Raw genomic sequence first — 21,885 nt, 5'->3', positions numbered from 1 at the left:
TGACTGGGAGGCAAGATGGCGGCTTAGGAGGATGCTGGCTCACTGCACGTCCTGCTGATCACTTAGATTCCACCTACACCTGCCTAAATAACCCAGAAAACCGCCAGAGGATTAGCAGAACGGAGTTGCCAGAGCCAAAAGCAGACGAGAGGCCCACGGAAGAGGGTAGGAAGGGCGGCGAGGCGGTGAGTGCTCCACGGACTGGCGAAAGGGAGCCAGGGCGGAGGGGCGGCTCGCCAGCCAAGCAGAGCCCCCGAGTCTGGCTTGCAAAAGCGGAGGGGCCTGACGGAGTGTTCCCACAACAAGCGCGACTTAGAGTCTGGGAGGTCATAAGTTAACAGCTCTGCTGGGAAGGCGGGAAGGCTGGAGGACAAAGGGAGGGAGAGCTGCTAAGCACCCTGACGACAGAGCTCAGTTTGGTGGGGAACAAAGGCGCTAGCCAGCGCCATCTCCCCCGCCCATCCCCCAGCCAAAATCCCAAAGAGAACCAGTTCCTGCCAGGGAACTTGCTCGCTCTGTGCAAACACCCAACTCTGTGCTTCTGCGGAGCCAAACCTCCAGCAGCCGATCTGACTCCCTCCCCCTGCCACAGAGCCCCTCCTGAAGTGGATCACCTAAGGAGAAGTGATCTAAGCCTGCCTCTCCTGCCCCTGTGCACCTTGCCTACCCACCCCAGCTAATACGCCAGATCCCCAGCATCACAAGCCTGGCAGTGTGCAAGTAGCCTAGACGGGCCACACCACCCCAGAGTGAATCCCGACCCTAGGAGAGGGGAAGAGAAGGCACACACCAGTCTGACTGTGGCCCCAGATGTGGGCTGGGGGCAGACATCAGGTCTGACTGCGGCCCCGCCCACCAACTCCAGTTATACCACAGCACAGGGGAAGTGCCCTGCAGGTCCTCACCACGCCAGGGACTATCCAAAATGACCAAGCAGAAGAATTCCTCTCAGAAGAATCTCCAGGAAATAACAACAGCTAATGAGCTGATCAAAAAGGATTTAAATAATATAACAGAAAGTGAATTTAGAATAAGAGTCATAAAATTAAACGCTGGGCTTGAAAACAGTATACAAAACAGCAGAGAATCTCTTGCTACAGAGATAAAGGGACTAAGGAACAGTCACGAGGAGCTGAAAAACGCCCTAAACGAAATGCATAACAAAATGGAAACCACCACAGCTCGGCTTGAAGAGGCAGAGGAGAGAATAGGTGAACTAGAAGATAAAGTTATGGAAAAAGAGGAAGCTGAGAAAAAGAGAGATAAAAAAATCCAGGAGTATGAGGGGAAAATTAGAGAACTAAGTGATACACTAAAAAGAAATAATATACGCATAATTGGTATCCCAGAGGAGGAAGAGAGAGGGAAAGGTGCTGAAGGGGTACTTGAAGAAATAATAGCTGAGAACTTCCCTGAACTGGGGAAGGAAAAAGGCATTGAAATCCAAGAGGCACAGAGAACTCCCTTCAGACGTAACTTGAATCGACCTTCTGCACGACATATCATAGTGAAACTGGCAAAATACAAGGATAAAGAGAAAATTCTGAAAGCAGCAAGGGGTAAACGTGCCCTCACATATAAAGGGAGACCTATAAGACTCGTGACTAATCTCTCTTTTGAAACTTGGCAGGCCAGAAAGAATTGGCATGAGATTTTCAGGGTGCTAGACAGAAAAAATATGCAGCCAAGAATCCTTTATCCAGCAAGTCTGTCGTTTAGAATAGAAGGAGAGATAAAGGTCTTCCCAAACAAACAAAAACTGAAGGAATTTGTCACCACTCAACCAGCCCTACAAGAGATCCTAAGGGGGACCCTCTGAGACAAAGTCCCAGAGACATCACTACAAGCATAAAACATACAGACATCACAATGACTGTAAACCCGTATCTTTCCATAATAACACTGAATGTAAATGGATTAAATGCGCCAACCAAAAGACATAGGGTATCAGAATGGATAAAAAAACAAGACCCATCTATGTGCTGTCTACAAGAGACTCATTTTAGACCTGAGGACACCTTTAGATTGAGAGTGAGGGGATGGAGAACTATTTATCATGCGACTAGAAGCCAAAAGAAAGCTGGAGTAGCCATACTTATATCAGACGAACTAGACTTTAAATTAAAGGCTGTAACAAGAGATGAAGAAGGACATTATATAATAGTTACAGGGTCTATCCATCAGGAAGAGGTAACAATTATAAATGTCTATGCGCCGAATACCGGAGCCCTCAAATATATAAAACAATTACTCATAAACATAAGCAACCTTATTGATAAGAATGTGGTAATTGCAGGGGACTTTAACACCCCACTTACAGAAATGGATAGATCATCTAGACACACGGTCAATAAAGAAACAAGGGCCCTGAATGAGACATTGGATCAGATGGACTTGACAGATATATTTAGAACTCTGCATCCCAAAGCAACAGAATATACTTTCTTCTCGAGTGCACATGGAACATTCTCCAAGATAGATCATATACTGGGTCACAAAACAGCCCTTCATAAGTTTACAAGAATTGAAATTATACCATGCATACTTTCAGACCACAATGCTATGAAGCTTGAAATCAACCACAGGAAAAAGTCTGGAAAACCTCCAAAAGCATGGAGGTTAAAGAACACCCTACTAACGAATGAGTGGGTCAACCAGGCAATTAGAGAAGAAATTAAAAAATATATGGAAACAAACGAAATGAAAATACGACAATCCAAATGCTTTGGGACGCAGCGAAGGCAGTCCTGAGAGGAAAATACATTGCAATCAAGGCCTATCTCAAGAAACAAGAAAAATCCCAAATACAAAAATCTAACAGCACACCTAAAGGAACTAGAAGCAGAACAGCAAAGGCAGCCTAAACCCAGCAGAAGAAGAGAAATAAAGATCAGAGCAGAAATAAACAATATAGAATCTAAAAAAACCATAGAGCAGATCAACGAAACCAAGAGTTGGTTTTTTGAAAAAATAAACAAAAGTGACAAACCTCTAGCCAGGCTTCTCAAAAAGAAAAGGCAGATGACCCAAATAGATAAAATCATGAATGACAATGGAATTATTACAACCAATCCCTCAGAGATACAAACAATTATCAGGGAATACTATGAAAAATTATATGCCAACAAATTGGACAACCTGGAAGAAATGGACAAATTCCTGAACACCCACACTCTTCCAAAACTCAATCAGGAGGAAATAGAAAGCTTGAACAGACCCATAACCAGCGAAGAAATTGAACCGGTTATCAAAAATCTCCCAACAAATAAGAGTCCAGGACCAGATGGCTTCCCAGGGGAGTTCTACCAGACGTTTAAAGCAGAGATAATACCTATCTTTCTCAAGCTATTCCAAGAAATAGAAAGGGAAGGAAAACTTCCAGACTCATTCTAGGAAGCCAGGATTACTTTGATTCCTAAACCAGACAGAGACCCAGTAAAAAAAGAGAACTACAGGCCAATATCCCTGGTGAATATGGATGCAAAAATTCTCAATAAGATCCTAGCAAATCGAATTCAAAGGCATATAAAAAGAATTATTCACCATGATCAAGTGGGATTCATTACTGTGATGCAGGGCTGGTTCAACATTCGCAAATCAATCAACGTGATACATCACATTAACAAAAAAAAAAAAAGAGAAGAACCATAGGATCCTGTCAATCGATGCAGAAAAGGCCTTTGACAAAATCCAGCACCCTTTCTTAATAAAAACCCTTGAGAAAGTCGGGATAGAAGGAACATACTTAAAGATCATAAAAGCCATTTATGAAAAGCCCACAGCTAACATCATCCTCAACGGGGAAAAACTGAGAGCTTTTTCCCTGAGATCAGGAACACGACAAGGATGCCCACTCTCACCGCTGCTGTTTAACATAGTGCTGGAAGTTCTAGCATCAGCAATCAGACAACAAAAGGAAATCAAAGGCATCAAAATTGGCGAAGATGAAGTCAAGCTTTCGCTTTTTGCAGATGACATGATATTATACATGGAAAATCCGATAGACTCCACCAAAAGTCTGCTAGAACTGATACAGGAATTCAGCAAAGTTGCAAGATACAAAATCAATGTACAGAAATCAGTTGCATTCTTATACACTAACAATGAAGCAACAGAAAACAAATAAAGAAACTGATCCCATTCACAATTGCACCAAGAAGCATAAAATACCTAGGAATAAATCTAACCAAAGATGTAAAGGATCTGTATGCTGAAAACTATAGAAAGCTTATGAAGGAAATTGAAGAAGATTTAAAGAAATGGAAAAACATTCCCTGCTCATGGATTGGAAGAATAAATATTGTCAAAATGTCAATACTACCCGAAGCTATCTACACATTCAATGCAATCCCAATCAAAATTGCACCAGCATTTGTCTTGAATCTAGAACAAGCAATCCTAAAATTCATATGGAACCACAAAAGGCCCCAAATAGCCGAAGTCATTTTGAAGAAGAAGACCAAAGCAGGAGACATCACAATCCCAGACTTTAGCCTCTACTACAAAGCTGTCATCATCAAGACAGCATGGTATTGGCACAAAAACAGACACATAGACCAATGGAATAGAATACAAACCCCAGAACTAGACCCACAAACGTATGGCCAACTCATCTTTGACAAAGCAGGAAAGAACATCCAATGGAAAAAAGACAGTCTCTTTAACAAATGGTGCTGGGAGAACTGGACAGCAACATGCAGAAGGTTGAAACTAGACCACTTTCTCACACCATTCACAAAAATAAACTCAAAATGGATCAAGGACCTGAATGTGAGACAGGAAACCATCAAAACCTTAGAGGAGAAAGCAGGAGAAGACCTCTCTGACCTCAGCCATAGGAATCTCTTACTCGACACATCCCCAAAGGCAAGGGAATTAAAAGCAAAAGTGAATTACTGGGACCTTTTGAAGATAAAAAGCTTCTGCACAGCAAAGGAAACAACCAAGAAAACTAAAAGGCAACCAACGGAATGGGAAAAAGATATTTGCAAATGATATATCGGACAAAGGGCTAGTATCCAAAATCTATAAAGAGCTCACCAAACTCCACACCCAAAAAACAAATAACCCAGTGAAGAAATGGGAAGAAAACATGAATAGACACTTCTGTAAAGAAGAAATCCAGATGGCCAACAGGCACATGAAAAGATGTTCAGCGTCGCTCCTTATCAGGGAAATACAAATCAAAACCACACTCAGGTATCACCTCACGCCAGTCAGAGTGGCCAAAATGAACAAATCACCAGACTATAGATGCTGGAGAGGATGTGGAGAAACGGGAACCCTCTTGCACTGTTGGTGGGAATGCAAATTGGTGCAGCCGCTCTGGAAAGCAGTGTGGAGGTTCCTCAGAAAATTAAAAATAGACCTACCCTATGACCCAGCAGTAGCACTGCTAGGAATTTATCCAAGGGATACAGGAGTACTGATGCATAGGGCCACTTGTACCCCAATGTTCATAGCAGCCGTCTCAACAATAACCAAATTATGGAAAGAGCCTAAATGTCCATCAACTGATGAATGGGTAAAGAAATTGTGGTTTATATACACAATGGAATACTACGTGGCAATGAGAAAAAATGAAATATGGCCTTTTGTAGCAACGTGGATGGAACTGGAGAGTGTGATGCTAAGTGAAATAAGCCATACAGAGAAAGACAAATACCATATGGTTTCACTCTTATGTGGATCCTGAGAAACTTAAAAGGAACCCATGGGGGAGGAAAAGGAAAAAAAAAAAAAAAGAGGTTAGAGTGGGAGAGGGCCAAAGCATAAGAGACTGTTAAAAACTGAGAACAAACTGAGGGTTGATGGGGGGTGGGAGGGAGGAGAGGGTGGGTGATGGGTATTGAGGAGGGCACTTTTTGGGATGAGTACTGGGTGTTGTATGGAAAGCAATTTGTCAATAAATTTCATATATAAAAAAATAAATAAAAATGATCATCTTAAATAAAATTTATTTTTAAACATCCAAAAAAAAGAGAACTCAGTGACTTATTAAAAAGGAACAACATCTGAATCATAGGAATCCCAGAAGATGAAGAGAGAAAAAAAAGGGACAAAATTTATGTGAGCAAATTATAGAGGAAAACTTTCCTAACCTGGGAAAGGACACAGGTATCAAAATCCAAGAAACACAGAGAACTCCCATTAAATTCACCAAAACCAGCCATCACCAAGGCATATCATAGTCAAATTCACAATATACACAGACAAAGAAAGAATATGAACCCAGCAAGGGAAAAAAAATCCCTTAACCTATAAAGGAGGACAGATCAGATTCACAGTAGAACTATCCACAGAAACTTGGCAGGCCAGAAAGGAGTGAAAGGATATATTCAATGTGCTGAATCGGAAATATGCAGCTGGGAATTCTTAATCCAGCAAGGCTGTCATTCAAAATAGAAAGAGAGATAAAGATTTTCCCAGACAAACAAAAACTAAAGAAGGTTGTGACTTCTAAACCAGTCCTGTAAGAAATTTTAAGGGTGACTCTTTCAGTGGATAAAAGACAAAACAAAGCAAAAATGACCAAAAGCAACAAAGACTAGGAAAGACCAGAAAACATCACCAGAAACACTAACTCTACAGGCAGCACAATGGAACTACATTCATTTCTTTCAGTGCTCCCTCTAAATGTCAAAGGAATATATGCTCCAATCAAAAGACATAGAGTTTCAAAATGGATAAGAAGACAAGAGCCATCTATATGCTGCCTATAGGAGACTTCATTTTAGACCTAAAGACACATGCAGACTGAAAGTAAAGAGATGGAGAAGGGGCACATGCACCCCAATGTTTATAGCAGCATTATCGACAATAGCCAAAGTGTGAAAAGAACACAAATATCTATTGACTGGTGAATGGTAAAGTAGATGTGGTATATATATGCAATGGAATATTACTCCATGTTCAAAAAAGTGAAATCTTGCCATTTGCAACAACATAGATGGAACTGGAGGGTATTGTGCTAAGTGAAATAAGTTAGAAAAGGACAAACATCATATGATTTCACTCATAAATGTAATTTAAGAAACAAAACAGATGAACATAAGGGAATGGAAACAAAACTAATATAAAAACAGAGAGAGAGACAAATCAGAAGAGACTCTTAAACACAGAAATCAACATGAGGGTTTTTGGCAGGGTGTTGGGGGGGATGGGCTAAAATGGGAGAAGGACATTAAGGAGGACACTTGTTGGGATGAGAACTGGATGTTATATATAAGTGATGAATCACTAAATTCTACTCCTGAAAAGAAAAGAAATCATAAGAAAATATTATAAACAAGGTTATACCCGTGTGAAAGCAGAAAAAATTCTAGAAAAGGGCATCTTATCAAAACTAACACAATAAGAAATAGGAACTCTTACCAGTCCTATATTACTAAAGAATTGCATCAGCATTTAAAACTTTCCCATAAAGAAAATGGTTCCAAATTACTTCACTGGAAAATTCTACCAAACATTTTGAGAAGCAATGAATCCAATCTTAAACCAATTCATCCGCAGACTAGTAAGAGGGTATGTTTTCCAATTACTTTTATAGGACCAACATAGTCTTAACATCAGAACAACCTGGACAACGTAAGGCAGAAAACTACAGGTCAATATCCTTCATTACTCTTCACTCATGGACCTCCAGAAGTCCACCCAGAAGCTCAACACATATGAGTGAGCCAAATACACAAATACCTAAAAATCATGTGCACTGTGAACAAATTGACCTAATCCTAGGAATATAAGGGGGATTTAATATTTAAAAAATCAAACAAGTTATTTGTTGCTTTAATAATTTGAAGGAGAAAACTCAAAAGATCACTTGTCTCTTAAAAAATAGAAACTAAATGAATGAATGAATGAATGTCTCTTAAAAAATAGAAAGTAAATAAATGAATGAATGAATGAATGAGTGAATGTCTGGTAGAATTCTCCTGGGAAGCCATTGGGGCCTGAATGCTGTATCTTGGGAGATTTTTGATATCTGATTCAATTTCTTTTCTGGTTATGGATCTGTTCAAATTTCTATTTCTTCCTGTTTCAGTTTTGGTAGTTTGTATGCTTCTAGGAATTTGCCCGTTTCTTCTAGATTGCCCAGTTTGTTGCCATATAATTATTCCTAATATTCTCATAATTGTGTGTATTTCTGTAGTGTTTAAGGTGTACTGCATAATACTTTGATTTACATGTATTGTGAAATGACTACCGTAATAAGTTTAGTTACTATCCATCATCTCATATGTATACAATAAGAAGAAAGGAAAATATTCTCCTTATGATCAGAAGTTCTAGAATCTACCCTCTTACTAACTTTCCTATATATCATATAGCAGTGCTAAATATAGTCATCATGTTGTACATTTTATCCCTAGTACTTGTTTATCTTATAACTGGAAGTTTGTAGCTTTTGCACACCTTCCTCCAATTCTCCCTTCCCCTACCCCAGACCTCTGGAAAATACAAGTCTGATCTTTTCCTATAAGTTTTGTATTGGTTTTATTGTTCTTGTTATTTTGTTTTGTTTTTATATTATAAATATGTGAGGTTGTACAGTATTTGTCTTTCTCTGACTTTTTTCTCTTATCATAACACTTTCAAGGTCTGTCTTTGTGCCAGTGGTATGATATTCTTGTTTTTTTATGGCCAAATAATATTCCATTTTGTATACATACACACACACATCACATTTTCTTTATCCATTCATCTATTAATGGACACTTAGGTTGTTTCCATGTCTTAGCTATTGTATATAATGCTGCTATGAAAATGGGGTGCATATATCTTTTTCAGTAGTGTTTTTGTTTCTTTTGGATATATTCCCAGAAATGGAGTTACTGGATCATATGATAATTCCATTTTTAATTTTTTAAGGAACTTCCATACTGTTTTTCATAGTGACTGCAGCAGTTTACAATCCTACCAACAGTGCACAAAGGTACCATTTTCTCCAAATCCATGGTGGCATTTGTTATCTCTTGACTTTTTAGTGATGGCCATAGAGGAAGTTTTAACATCAGTAGACATACCTCCCTTCCATGCAGTCATGGTGTCCTGTTTGCTGCATCAACCAAAGGAACCAGGGTAAAGTTTATGATCCTTTGTGACATGGATCTAATTTTATCTCCTGTTGATATAAAGAAGAGCTTTGCAGGGAAACAACTTGGGATTCTGAAATTTACTTTAGCTCAGGAAAAACCAGGTATCCAAAATATGTTTCAAATACTTACCAAATTCCTAATTCATTGGCTGAGTTAGAGATTTCCCAAGAGATGTCCTAAGCACCACAGCACTTCTGTATGTGGCATGGCAAACTATTGCATGATATAGGCAGCAAATGGCTCCTCTCACCTTCTTTGCAGTTGAGAGGGGTTTTCAAACAAAGTCAGAAGGAAAAACATTTCTTATGCCCAAATGACCTTCCTTTATTCTCCTTAGTATCAATAAGAAATTCTAGTCAGATGTATATGGAAATAGGCCATCCAAGTCTGCACCTTCAACAGATGTGATTTCTCTGCCTTCCAATGGATTTTACTCACTGTTAAGGTGATTCTATTTGTTACCATGCTGTATTTTGAACTCTTATTCAAAAGCAACAACAGCAAGCTCAAAGGACCCTCTTCAATTCATTATAAAAACAGGCATAGGAATGAGTTCTACCAGTGAGTAATGCAGTTACATGTCTATGCTAGGTGTTCCAACACAGATTTGTAGACTTTAACCATAAATCATATTTACAAGGTCCAATTCTATCTGTAGCATGCATATGGAGTTGCATATTCAGCAATATAGCAAGCCCATATTGGACTTGGGATAAAAAAATCTATTTTTGTGGAGGCTATCATAACACACAGAGGTTATTCTGCCACTGACAGGAAAGAAAGAATGTTAAACGCACATGAGCTGTCAAGTTGGTGAACTTTCCATGAGCTGAAATAACAGAAATGCACTAATTTACAGTGAGAGAAGGGCATTTCAAATTCTGTTTCTTTTCTGTTACAAGCAATATTCCATAGAGTTGGAAGATTGGGACTACAGGAAACAATTTTGAAAATGAGATCAGATCATCTCTAATGTCTCTTTCAGGCTTAAAATTCTCTAAGCCAAGAAGAATGATAAAATCAAAGACTGTCTGGTACCAAGTGTGTGATGCAGCAAGGTGGAGGACAATAGAGAGAGATGTCACTTGAGAAAAACTGGGGAGTGATTTCCCCACTGAGAAGCTTTCATATCTAAACATAATGAAACAAAACTCTCTGCTACGGTCCTCCAAAAACAACAACAATAACAACAAATTGTCTAAATCCATCTCTTGGACTACCAATTTTTAATTTCTCCAAAATGTTGTTCCTTATTTTTCTTTGAAATTCAGATCAGACTTTAGAGTCTCATCTACACCTATATATACACACCTATATACAAAAATTTGCAAAGGTTTTTCAAAGGTACATTTGAAAGTTTCTTGTGCTTATTTCTATGTAATTATAGATTTTTCAGTTTTGCCATTATACTTGTTTTCATCATGACCAGTTGTGTTTTTACTTTCCTTTATATATCATTATTATGAATCAGACTGATATTTTGATCATTCACCAAGTAACCATTTGTGAGTGAAGCCCAAGGGGGAAGGCAAATGGGAGAATGAATTGCATGATGTAAAGCAAAGTGCTAGGGGTCACTATAAGGCAGTGGATAGGGCTGTCTGTGGCAGCCACTGAGAGATTCCACTGTCTGGGAAGGAACAGGATACAGATTTGAAGGAATGCAGTTTACTTCAGATGCCTCTTGTCCTTATCTTTTCTTGTTTCATGACTTATTTCTTACATGCAATAAGAAAAGGAAGTCTCCACAGGGAGCTAAGAATCTCACCATAGATCTTCTATTTCTTGTAAGGCTTTTAAGTTAAGGGAAGAATTTATTCTGCATTATGCTTGAACTCCTCTCTTTAGTCAAAAAGATGGTCTATTAAGAGCAGTTTGGGCACGGTGGGAGGAAGTTGGCCTGCAGCTTCCTCAGCTCACCATTAATGGGTAAATTGAATTCCTCCATTTGGGGTGAGCATTTTGTTTGAAATGTATTTAAATGAAAGATCTTTAAAATGACTGTAGTTTGGTTCTTTGTGTGCACAGTGAGTGCCAGGTGTTCCACAATGTTCTAAGTCACTCTAGAGTAATATTCAATTGTGTATAACTCTTGCACCTTTCTGCAGTCTCTTTCCAATGTATGCATCAAAAGAGGCTCTCAGGGGGAATTGGAAAAGCTGATTACCAGCAAGGAGGACATAGTCACACGATCCAGGCAAATGAGAAGGCATCATTGCAACGACCAATGATAGAACACTTGCAATGAACAAATAGTCACTTGATAGGCAACCAAGCAAACTTTGCCTACGAGTTTCTTCTAAGGACTGAACAGAAGCATTGTGAATTTAGACAATATTTTATGCATGCTTTATCTTGCTGACAGACATAATTTTTTTCAATATTAAAAATTCAGTCCGAAGTAGCCTCAGAGCTCCAACCTCACAGCTCAATTCCATGCTTTATTATTTTTTAAGAAGCAGTTTATGTATCATCAGTGTTAATGAAAATGTTATGTTCAATTCTTAAGTTGAATTGTGGATTTGAAATATGAATTTCTCATAACCATATACTCATGTTCAAAACTGATGTCTTTGTAGCTGTGACTATTCAGGGCATGGATATGTATAGAAGAAAATGTGCATTTGAATGTGCAGCTTATATTTTATCATTAAGGCTGATTATTTATAGAAGCAGAGAAAGCAAAGAGCCGTCAAAGCTGTTTCAAATAAAACAAACAAGCAACTGTAAAAAGGTATGGTTTGCAGCAAGAATAGTTGCCATAAGCAGGATCCTTTATCTTTTCTAGAAAGAGCTAGTCATGGCTGTCCTTGCAAGCAAAGCACTTAGGAGTCACTGGACAAAATGCTGGAGAAGAGATGCAACTGGCCTCTTCCTCTGGAAAGTAAGATGGATCCCTTGAAGGTAGTCTCAGATGGATCTGAAACCTCCAGTTACTAGAGCACTCAGTTCTTCCAGTTAACCACATCACTGGTTATATGTTCTTTCAAGACCCGATTCCATGATAGCTTATTTTCTTTACTGCCAAAGGTTGTCTTTTGTCAAGTTTAAGATATTTTTGAACTCACTAATTAATCTTTGACATTATTCACAACCTATAATGCTAGCTATAAGTATTTTAATATTTGATAGAGATTGCTAGGTGCTTAATTAATATCCAATTTCTCTTTTTTAGTTAATAACATGACTCAATTTTATTCTGGATATCCTATAAGATATAAATGAGATACAGGATGGGACTTCCAGAAGGTCTCCTTAAGAGCGAGATAGTATTTGGTATATACATTCTTTTCCCATCCCATGTTCTGCTTCCTGCTGGTAATGTAAACATGACGGCTGGAGCCCCAGTAGTTATGTTGAATGATAAGTTAATCTTGAGTGTGGAATCTGAAACAAAAATGATGGATCATAAACATAAAAATTTATCTCTTTTGACTTTGGATTTGCTATTGTTAGGTCTGAATTTCCTACACTGAAACATATTTTATGTTAGAAAAAATAATGTCTTAATCTTGTATAAACTCATGTTCTTTGAATTCTCTGCTGATGTTACTAGATGATACAGCACATTTTGCTGAGCATGTGTTCTGAAAGCAGATCCAATCTAGCAATACTCTAGTAGTGGTTATATTGGTCACACACAGAAAAAAGCAGACAAGATATTCTAAATATCATTGGATCATTGTGGATGGTGTAGTATACTTTCTCAGTGCAAATGCTCCAATCCTTGACCCAGAAACATTTAATTCAAATGAAAAATGCTATGAATTTGGGCTTCATATTTTATTGAGACAATTTCTCTAGACAAGTGTTGATGGATCAGGGTCAAAAAATACTTTGTGCTGTTATTCCACATTTTTGTGACCCCCCCATGACACTACCAACAAACTTTGAAAAGTAGAAACTAGGGATTCATATAAAAGTATAATATTGAACTAAAATTTTATTCAAATAAAAAGTGGCATAAATCTCAGAATCGAGATTAACAAAAGGTCTCTTGTCCTCTTAAATGGTTGTCTATATTTTCCCCTTGTACCAGTATTTTTTAAGATTTGTAAGTTTATGTCTTTAACTTTTAATGTTGAGATAAATATAGATTCAAAGGAAGTTGCTTAAATAGTACATAGAAGTCCTGTGTACCCTTTACTCAGTTTCCCCAGTGGTTACATCTTTAGTAACATATACAATATCAAAATTAAAAAAAATTGACTTTGTTTAATATACGCATACATTAATCAGGGTTCTACAGAACATCATAATGATAGTAAATATTTATTGTGAGGAATGGGCTCAAGTGTTTGTTAAGCCTGAGAAGTACTATAGTCTGCTGTTTGCAAGCTGGGAAACCGGGAGAACTAGTAGTGTAATTTAGTCTGAGTCTGAAGGCCTAAGAACTGGGGTAGCTGAGAGTGTAAGTTCCAGTCTGAGGACTAGAGAAGATGAGGTGAGATTTCTTAGTCCAATCACTGAGGTATGAAAAAAGGGAGGAATTCCGCCTACCTCTGCTTTTTGTTCTATTCAGACCTTCAGTGGATCAGATAATGCCCACTCAACACTGCGGAGGGCAATCTACTTTACTGAGTTCACTGAGTCAAATGATAAACTCATCCAAAAACTTCTTATAGCAACACCCAGAAATGTTTAATATGGCACTCCATACCCGTCAAGTTGACACATTATCCATCACAGTGTGTATAGTTTTATGTCAGCTTATGATGTGTAGATTTGCGTAACCACCACCATAATCAAGATAGAGAACTTCCATTACCACAAAGATGTCCCTCATGCTACTCCTTTATAGTGACACACATCCCTCTTCCATATTATCTCTAACTCCTAGAAAGCAGTAATCTGTTTTACATCTCTATAATTTTTTCACTTTGACAATGTTGTGTGAGTAGAATCATAAAGTATGTGACTTTTTGAGATGGGCTTTTTCCATTCAGCATAATGCTTTTTAGATTCAACCAGGCTGTTGTGTGTGTCAAAAATTTGTTCCTTTTTAAGACTGGGTAGCATTTCATGGTATGAATGTGCTAGTTCATTTAACCATTCACACATTTGAAGAATATCTGCATTGCTTCCAGTTTTTGAGTATTACAAATAAAGATGCCATGAACAATAGTGTACATATTTTTATGCAGATGTAAGTCTTCATCTCTCTGAGATAAATGCCCAGGAATGCAATTGCTAAGTGGTATGGTAGTGCATGTTCAGTTTTTTTTTTAAGAAAATGCTGAACTGTTTTCCAGAATGAATGTGCCACTTTACATTCCCACAAGTGGTTTTCTGATTGACAATTGTTTCTTTCCTTGAATTCTAAGTTTTCTAGTCAATCTTTTTTCTCTCCACCTTTCAGAGTCTTCTTATGTTTGTTTTCCAATGTCCAAGGTTTACTAGTTGTACTTGGCAGAAATAGGAAAAGGATATTTATTCTGTCTTCTCAGAAGCAGAAAACTTCCCTGCTTTCTTTTGATGACTGCAAAAATCTCACACTCTCTTTCAATGTTATATGAAATTTCAAAATAGTTTAACACATAATTTAAAAACAACATTGAGGGACACCTGGGTGACTCAGTCAGTTAAGAGTCTGACTTTGGCTCAGGTCATGATCTCACGGTTCATGGGTTCGAACCCTGTGTAGGTCTCTGTGCTGACAGCTCACCTCATTGAGAGTTATTGCCCCCATCCATTTTCAGGGTTCTGACAGTTTTGATTTCTAATCCCTCAACTTTTTATTTTTAACCATATGTCTACTTCCTATCTGGGCTATTCTTTTGATACTTGTGACTTATTATGAACCAAAGCACCAAAATCAGTACCAGATTTTGGCCCATTTTTTTTTTTACAACAAAGGTATTCAATTTTAGATAAGTTTGGGTAAACATCAGTTAAGCATCCTCATTCTTAATCAATGCTTAGTTGAATCAGACTTCAACAAGCTTTGAGATCTTCTCATGATAACATATTTGTTTTATGAGCACTTGGTTTGATTCAAACTGGTCTGCTCACCTTTCTGCTTTGTGAAAAAAAAATAGACTAATTTGAAAGTATCAGCTTTGGAATGGGTGCATGGGCCTTCAAATGTAGATTTAACACACAATACCATCAGCCAAATGTAATTATAAAGGGATATTAGAAGAAGTTCAATTTTAGCATAGATCTAGGTGAAAAAGACAAGATAGCCTTAAAAAAAACTCCTCATTTGGAGAGGAACAAATTTTTATATTTCCTAAACTTTGTTTTTCCTGTGGAAGGTTTGGGATCATTATATTAATATTCAACTGCAATGGAAACATGAAACATTTTATAAGTGTTGTTTATATCATGGGAGGTATAATTATACACATAAACATATATATAATTTATACGTAGATTTTTGGTAGTTTCTGTGGTTAGGTGATTTCAAAATGTAGCAAGAAAACAATACTACATTGGATGCAATCAAATAAATAGAAAAAAACCCAAATAGTTATTTTATTAGATTTGGTTTGATCATTAAATTTATCTTGATTTTATAGGAAAAAACTAGTTACTTAAAGTTAGCTATATTTTTCTTTATTTATTTTTATTGTAAATTTTTTGTAAGTTTTTGACAAACTCTTTGGCATCATTTTTGTAAAAAGGGGTGACTATCTAGACTACCGTGTACAAGTCAAGTAGGAGATTTCTCTTTGTGTTGCCACTTTCAATAATTTAAATTTTAGTTTCTTTAGGTTGCAGGTTGTTGTTTTGTCCTGTTTTGTTTTTGTTTTGAAAAGTCTAGATTTTTATTCTGACCACTTAGTGCTTTTCCTAAAATAATGATAATAATCAAAAACAACCAAAAACCTAAAAAGTGTCTCTTTTTTTCTTTTCCTTTTTCTTTTATATCTACTGTTGTCTCTCTCAGTAGACAGAGCTTTAGTTAGTTTTATAAAATGCAACATTTAACACCTCCTCCAAGATTTTTTAAGGAAAAAGATAAACTTCAATGACATATAGTTGAGAATATGGATACAGGTTCATTCACCCACACTCAGATTGCAAAGTATTACTCAGGTCCCTTTAGCCTAAAAGCATACAGTGCTGTGTGGCAAAGGTACATAATCCCAGGCTCTGTCATCATCATTATAATCAGTAGCATAGGTTAACCTGCTTTTTTATAACAAAACATAACTGCTGATCCCAATCTCTCTGCTTTGGAAAAAATTAGTCATTCCACTCAGCATTAGCTGAAACACCAAAAAGCAAATTGTAGTATTCTTTAGGAAGAAATAACTTAGATTTCTCTCCTTCTCATTGCCCGTCCCCATTCCATCTCCCCACCAGCCCCCCATCCTGTTTCTCCTCCTCCTTTACATAAGCAAATCCAGTATTTTTCTCTCTTACAAGATGGCTACTCAAAGGGTTTTCTTTGAAGTCAGTATTTATATAGCCAACCAACAGTGTTGTGGCTAATAATTACCGCTTCCGTGGTCGAACTTTCAATGTGGTGTGTTTTCAGCATTTGTGCACACTCCTTAACTTGAATGTGTTTTGAAAGATTGCACATTTCCAGTAATTATCTTAAGTAACATCTTCATGGTCACAGATTGACCTTGGTTCTTCAATTTTTAAAGTTATTTTGTTGTCTATGGAACAAGGGTTTTGTTTTTCTAGTTTTGAATTTCTATCCCTTAGTTAACACATCAAAATTCATTAGCCTAGCTGCAAGCAACTTCAGTACATCTTTTCCAAATGCATAATAATAAGTTTCCTATCAGGTTAGCAGCACCGGTACCTACACTGTTTATATGATCCTCAAACCAGGAATGTGCTCAAAAGAAGACCCAACTCTACTCCTGCTTGCATGTGCCATACCTCTGGGTAAGCATTCTCTTTTGATCCTTGTCCCTTAAATCCTTAGACAATTATGTTATAGTCTCCTGCGCAGCCTTCCTTTAGCACATTCAAATAATCTACCATGTTGCCATTTGACTTGTTCACCTGGGATTGGCAGGCTTGCTGCAACATATTCAATACTACCTCTAGGCATTTGTTAAATTCCCTATCAGTAATTTGGAACATATTACTAAACACAGAATCTCTGGCTTCACAGACTTATCGACATCTTGTTCCCCATGTTCTCCATCAACAAAAAGTAACCTACTTGATTTCAAGGTGTTATATAAGACTTCCTCTTTTCTTGTAGTGTTCGATAAAACCTTGGACTCAGTATAATTTTTTTAATAAAATAACCATTCTTAAGAGAACATAGCAGCCTCTCTATACATTAGGAATTCATCAGCCAACGCTTTTTCTAATGTACTAACTGCCATCAGGAATTTCATCAAATTTACTGTTGTACCCCAATTGTGATCACAAGAAAAGCAGGACTTGTATCTTCATATACCGATAATACAAGGACATTCTTTACCAGGTTCTGTAATCTAGTCACTAATACCTTACTATCTTTTTTATTCTTGAGAGAGAGTGAGTGGGGAAAATGGGGAGAGAGAGGGAGAGAGAGAGAGAGAGAGAGAGAGAGACTCCAGACTCAGTGTGGAACCTGACATGGAGCCTGATCCTATGACCCTGCAATCATGATCTGAGCCAAAATCAAGAGGCGCTCAACCAACTGAGCCACCCAGGTGCCCTTTATCTTGATAACTAGTTGCTTCATAGATTATCTGGAAAAGAAATTGATTTTCAGATTGTTGGTCAAAGTTTACTTGATGAACTCTAATAGTCCAGAAGTGCTTCAAAAGCCACTGACTTTATACTACTATTGGGATTTTCTTTCCTCTTTATCAAGATTATGATAGTCAGAATCTCAATGGATTTATCCTCTAACTTCTCTGCATGAATATCTTGGTAGATGTAACAAAGTGTATCCAGTGTTGATACTTTCATATGCTCTGTGTTGGTGGTCTTTGTAACATGGGTTATCAGATGAAAAATGAATCTTTAGTAATGGTTCATTGAGATCTCTGCACACATAATATCAACCATCATTGTGAGGAATAACTAAGCTGGTAATTTTCTATGCCTGAAGTCTGTAAAATCATTTTTGGATCCTCCATCAAACAGCATCAAATGCTGTATTTTAACAGAATGTTCAGATGTCTATCTCTGGAAAGTCACAAAAAAACATGAAGTGTGCAGTCTAGAAGTATTAATTACTTTATTGCTGGAATTTTCAACCTAATACAACCATAATAATGAGTATTTCCTAAAACATACTATAAATTCTTAAATGAAATTTATAAATAATGTAATCTATTACATACACTATTAAATAAAATTTAAAAACTGATATAATGTCTTAATAGTAATATGAAGGGTAAATGAAAAGAATTTGTAATAAAAGAATATGCATTTAAATATGCAAATACACAGACCAATAACCAGCAAAAAAAATCAATTAATAATAAAAAAATTCCACGCAAACAGAAGTCCTGGACCAGATGGCTTCACAGGCAAATTCTAACAAACATTTAAAGAATAGTTAATACCTATTCTTCTCAAACTATTCCAAAAAATAGAAAAGGAAGGAAAACTTGAAAACTCATTCTATGAGACCAACATTACCCTGTTATCAAAACAAATACTCCAATAAAAAATAGAACTAAAGGCCAATACCCCTGATGAACATAGATGCAAAAATTCTCGATAAACAGCCAGCAAACTGAATCTAACAATATATTAAAAATATTATTCAACATGATTAAGTGGGATTTATTCTTGGGTTACAAGGGTGATTCTGTATTCAGAAATCAATCAACGTGATACATCACGTTAAGGAAAGAAAGTATAAGAACCATATGATCATTTTGGGGTGCCTGGGTGGCTCAGTATGTTAAGCAACTGACTTTTGAATTAGGTTCAGGTCATGATCTCACAGTTCTCACAGATCTCACAGCTCATGGGATTGAGCCCTGCATAAATCTCTGTGCTGACAGTGCAGAGCCTGCTTGGGATTCTCTCTCTCCCTCCCTCTATGCCCTCCTGTGCTCACACACTCTCTCTCTCTCAAAAAGAAATAAAGAAATTATATTTAAAAAGAACCATATGATCATTTCAATAGATTTAGAAAATCATTTGACAAAGTACAACAGCCATTCATGATAAAAAACAAAACAAAACAAAACAAAACAACAACAAAACCTCTCAACAAAATAGTGTTAAAGGAACATATCTCAACAGAGTAAAAGTCATATATGAAAAACCCACAGCTCGTCCTCAATGGGAAAAAAACTGAGAGCTTTCCCTCTATGGGGAGGAACAAAAGAAGGATGTCCATTCTCACCAATGTCATCCATCATAGTACTGGAAGTCCTAGTCACAGCAATCAGACAACAAAAATAATTAAAAAGCATCCAACCTGGCAAGAAGGAAGTAAAACTTTCACTATTTGCAGATGACATGATACTCTCTATGAAGTAAAACTTTCATTACTTGAAGAAGACATGATACTCTAGATACAAAACCAGAAAGGCTCCACCAAAAACCTGCTAGAACTGATACACGAATTCAGTTGAGGTCACAAGATACAAAATCAAAGTACAAAAATCTGTTTCATTTCTTTACACCAGTAATGAAGCAGCAGAAAGAGAAATCAAGGAATCAATACCGTTTATAATTGCACTAAAAGCCATATGATACCTAGGAATAAACCTAACCAAGGAGATGAAAGGCCTGTACTCTGAAAACTATAAAACATTGGTGAAAGAAATTGAAGAGGACATAAAGAAATGGAAAAATATTCCATGCTCATGAATGGAAGAACGAATATTGTTAAAATGTCTATGTTATCCAAAACAATCTACACATTTAATGCAATCTCTATCAAAATACCAACAGGATTTTTCACACCGCCAGAACAAACAATCCTAAAATTTGTATGGAACTACAAAAGACCCTGGATAGCCAAAGCAATCTTTGGGGGTGGGGTGGGGGGAGGAAGCAAAGTTGGAAGCATCACAATTCCAGACTTCAAAATATATTACAAAGCTGTAATAATCAAGACAGTATGGTGCTGGCATAAAAACATAGATCAATAGAAAATAATAGAAAAACCAGAAATGAACCCACAACTATATGGTCTATTAATCTTCAACAAAGCATGAAAGAAGAACAAATGGACAAAAAAAGACAGTCTCTTCAACAAATGGTGTTCAGAAAACTGGACATGCAACAGAATGAAACTGGACCAGTTTCTTACACCATACCAAAACATAAGCTCAAAATAGATGAAAGACAAATTTGAGACAGGAAACCATCAAAATCCTAGAGTAGAAGACAGACAGCAACTTCTTTGGCTTCAACCACAGCATCTTCTTTCTAGATATATTTCCTGATGCAAAGGAAACAAAACCAAAAATGAACTACTGGGACTTCATCAAAATAAAAATGTTTCTGCGTGAAGGAAACAATCAACGACACTAAAAGACAACCTATGAGATGGGAGAAGATATTTGCAAATGACATATCTGGTAAAAGGTTAGTATTGTTGCAGGATTTTTTACCTCAATACCCAGGGTTCATTATCTCACCACTTCAAAGAATGAAGAGATGGACACAAAATGAGCAGCAGGAAAATTTTATTAGAGTATAAGATCAGAAAGGAACAAGAATATGGAAGCTATCTTTCAGAGTGAGGGCATTTGAAAGTGAATGCCCATGGACTATAGGCAAGGGTCCTTGTTTTATAAGGTTGTGGTCAGCCCTCCCCTTTCCCTTCCCCCTTGTACCTTCTCAGGTTCTACCCTTATTGGATGATAGCTCTAGGTGCTGGGTTGTCCATTCCTGATTGGCTTGTTTCCATTGTAGGAGGGGTGGTGTATGGCCATACCTTTATGATAGGGTCTTACATTTTATGGTCTATTTATTTTTAGTCAGGTCTTTTGTCAAATTCCTGAGGGAAACCTGAGGGGAAGCAGGTGGTGTCCATTACATTCTTAAGAGGAACCTTATGCCTGAGGGGTTTTGCTGTGGTCAGACCCTCCCAGCATTGTTTCAAAATATGTGCTTTTCTCCACCCAGGGACCTCAGCTCCTATCCTTTCCCTCTCTACCTGGGAACATTGGGACATTTGAAAGTCAGTCGACAAATACTTATTTAGCATTCACTGCGTATTAGACTCTGTCTTAGGTATTTGGAATACAGTTTTTCCCCCTTATGCATGGGGGATACATTCTCAGACCCCCAGTGGATGCCTGAAACCACAGATATAAAAAATCCTATATATACTATGTTTTTTCCTATACATGCATACCTGTAATAAAGTTTACAGTATAAATTAGGCACAGTAAAAGATAAACAATACGAACTAAAATAAAACTGAACAATTATAACAATACGCTGTAATACATTATGTAAACATGGTCTTTATCTCTCTCTTTTTCTGAAAATATTGTATTGTACTCACACTTGTGATAATGCGAGATGATAAAATGCTTATGTGATGAGATTAAATAAGATAAATGAGGTAGGCATTGTGACAAGTGTTAGGCTACTATTGACCTTCTGATAATATATTATAAGGAGGATCAACTTTTATCAGACCACTGTTGACCCTGGGTACTAGAAAATGTGGAAAGCAAAACCACAGGTAAGATGTGTGTGTGGTGGGGGGGGGGGGAAGCTACTGTGCAGTGGTGAACAAAATAAGCAATCATCTCTTCTTTCATGGAGTTTACAGATTAGTTGAGGGTGGGGTGAGAAGGAGATAGACAATAAACATTAAAAAAAATAGTGTGTTATAATGTAGTAAGTGTCTTGGAAAAAAATAGAAGAGGATAACTGTATTACAACTTCCAGAGAG

This window comes from Felis catus, chromosome X (assembly GCF_018350175.1).
Source record: "Felis catus isolate Fca126 chromosome X, F.catus_Fca126_mat1.0, whole genome shotgun sequence".
Lineage (NCBI taxonomy): Eukaryota > Metazoa > Chordata > Mammalia > Carnivora > Felidae > Felis > Felis catus.
The sequence above is the reverse complement of the archived record's forward strand: the minus strand, read 5'-3'. Positions refer to the sequence as shown.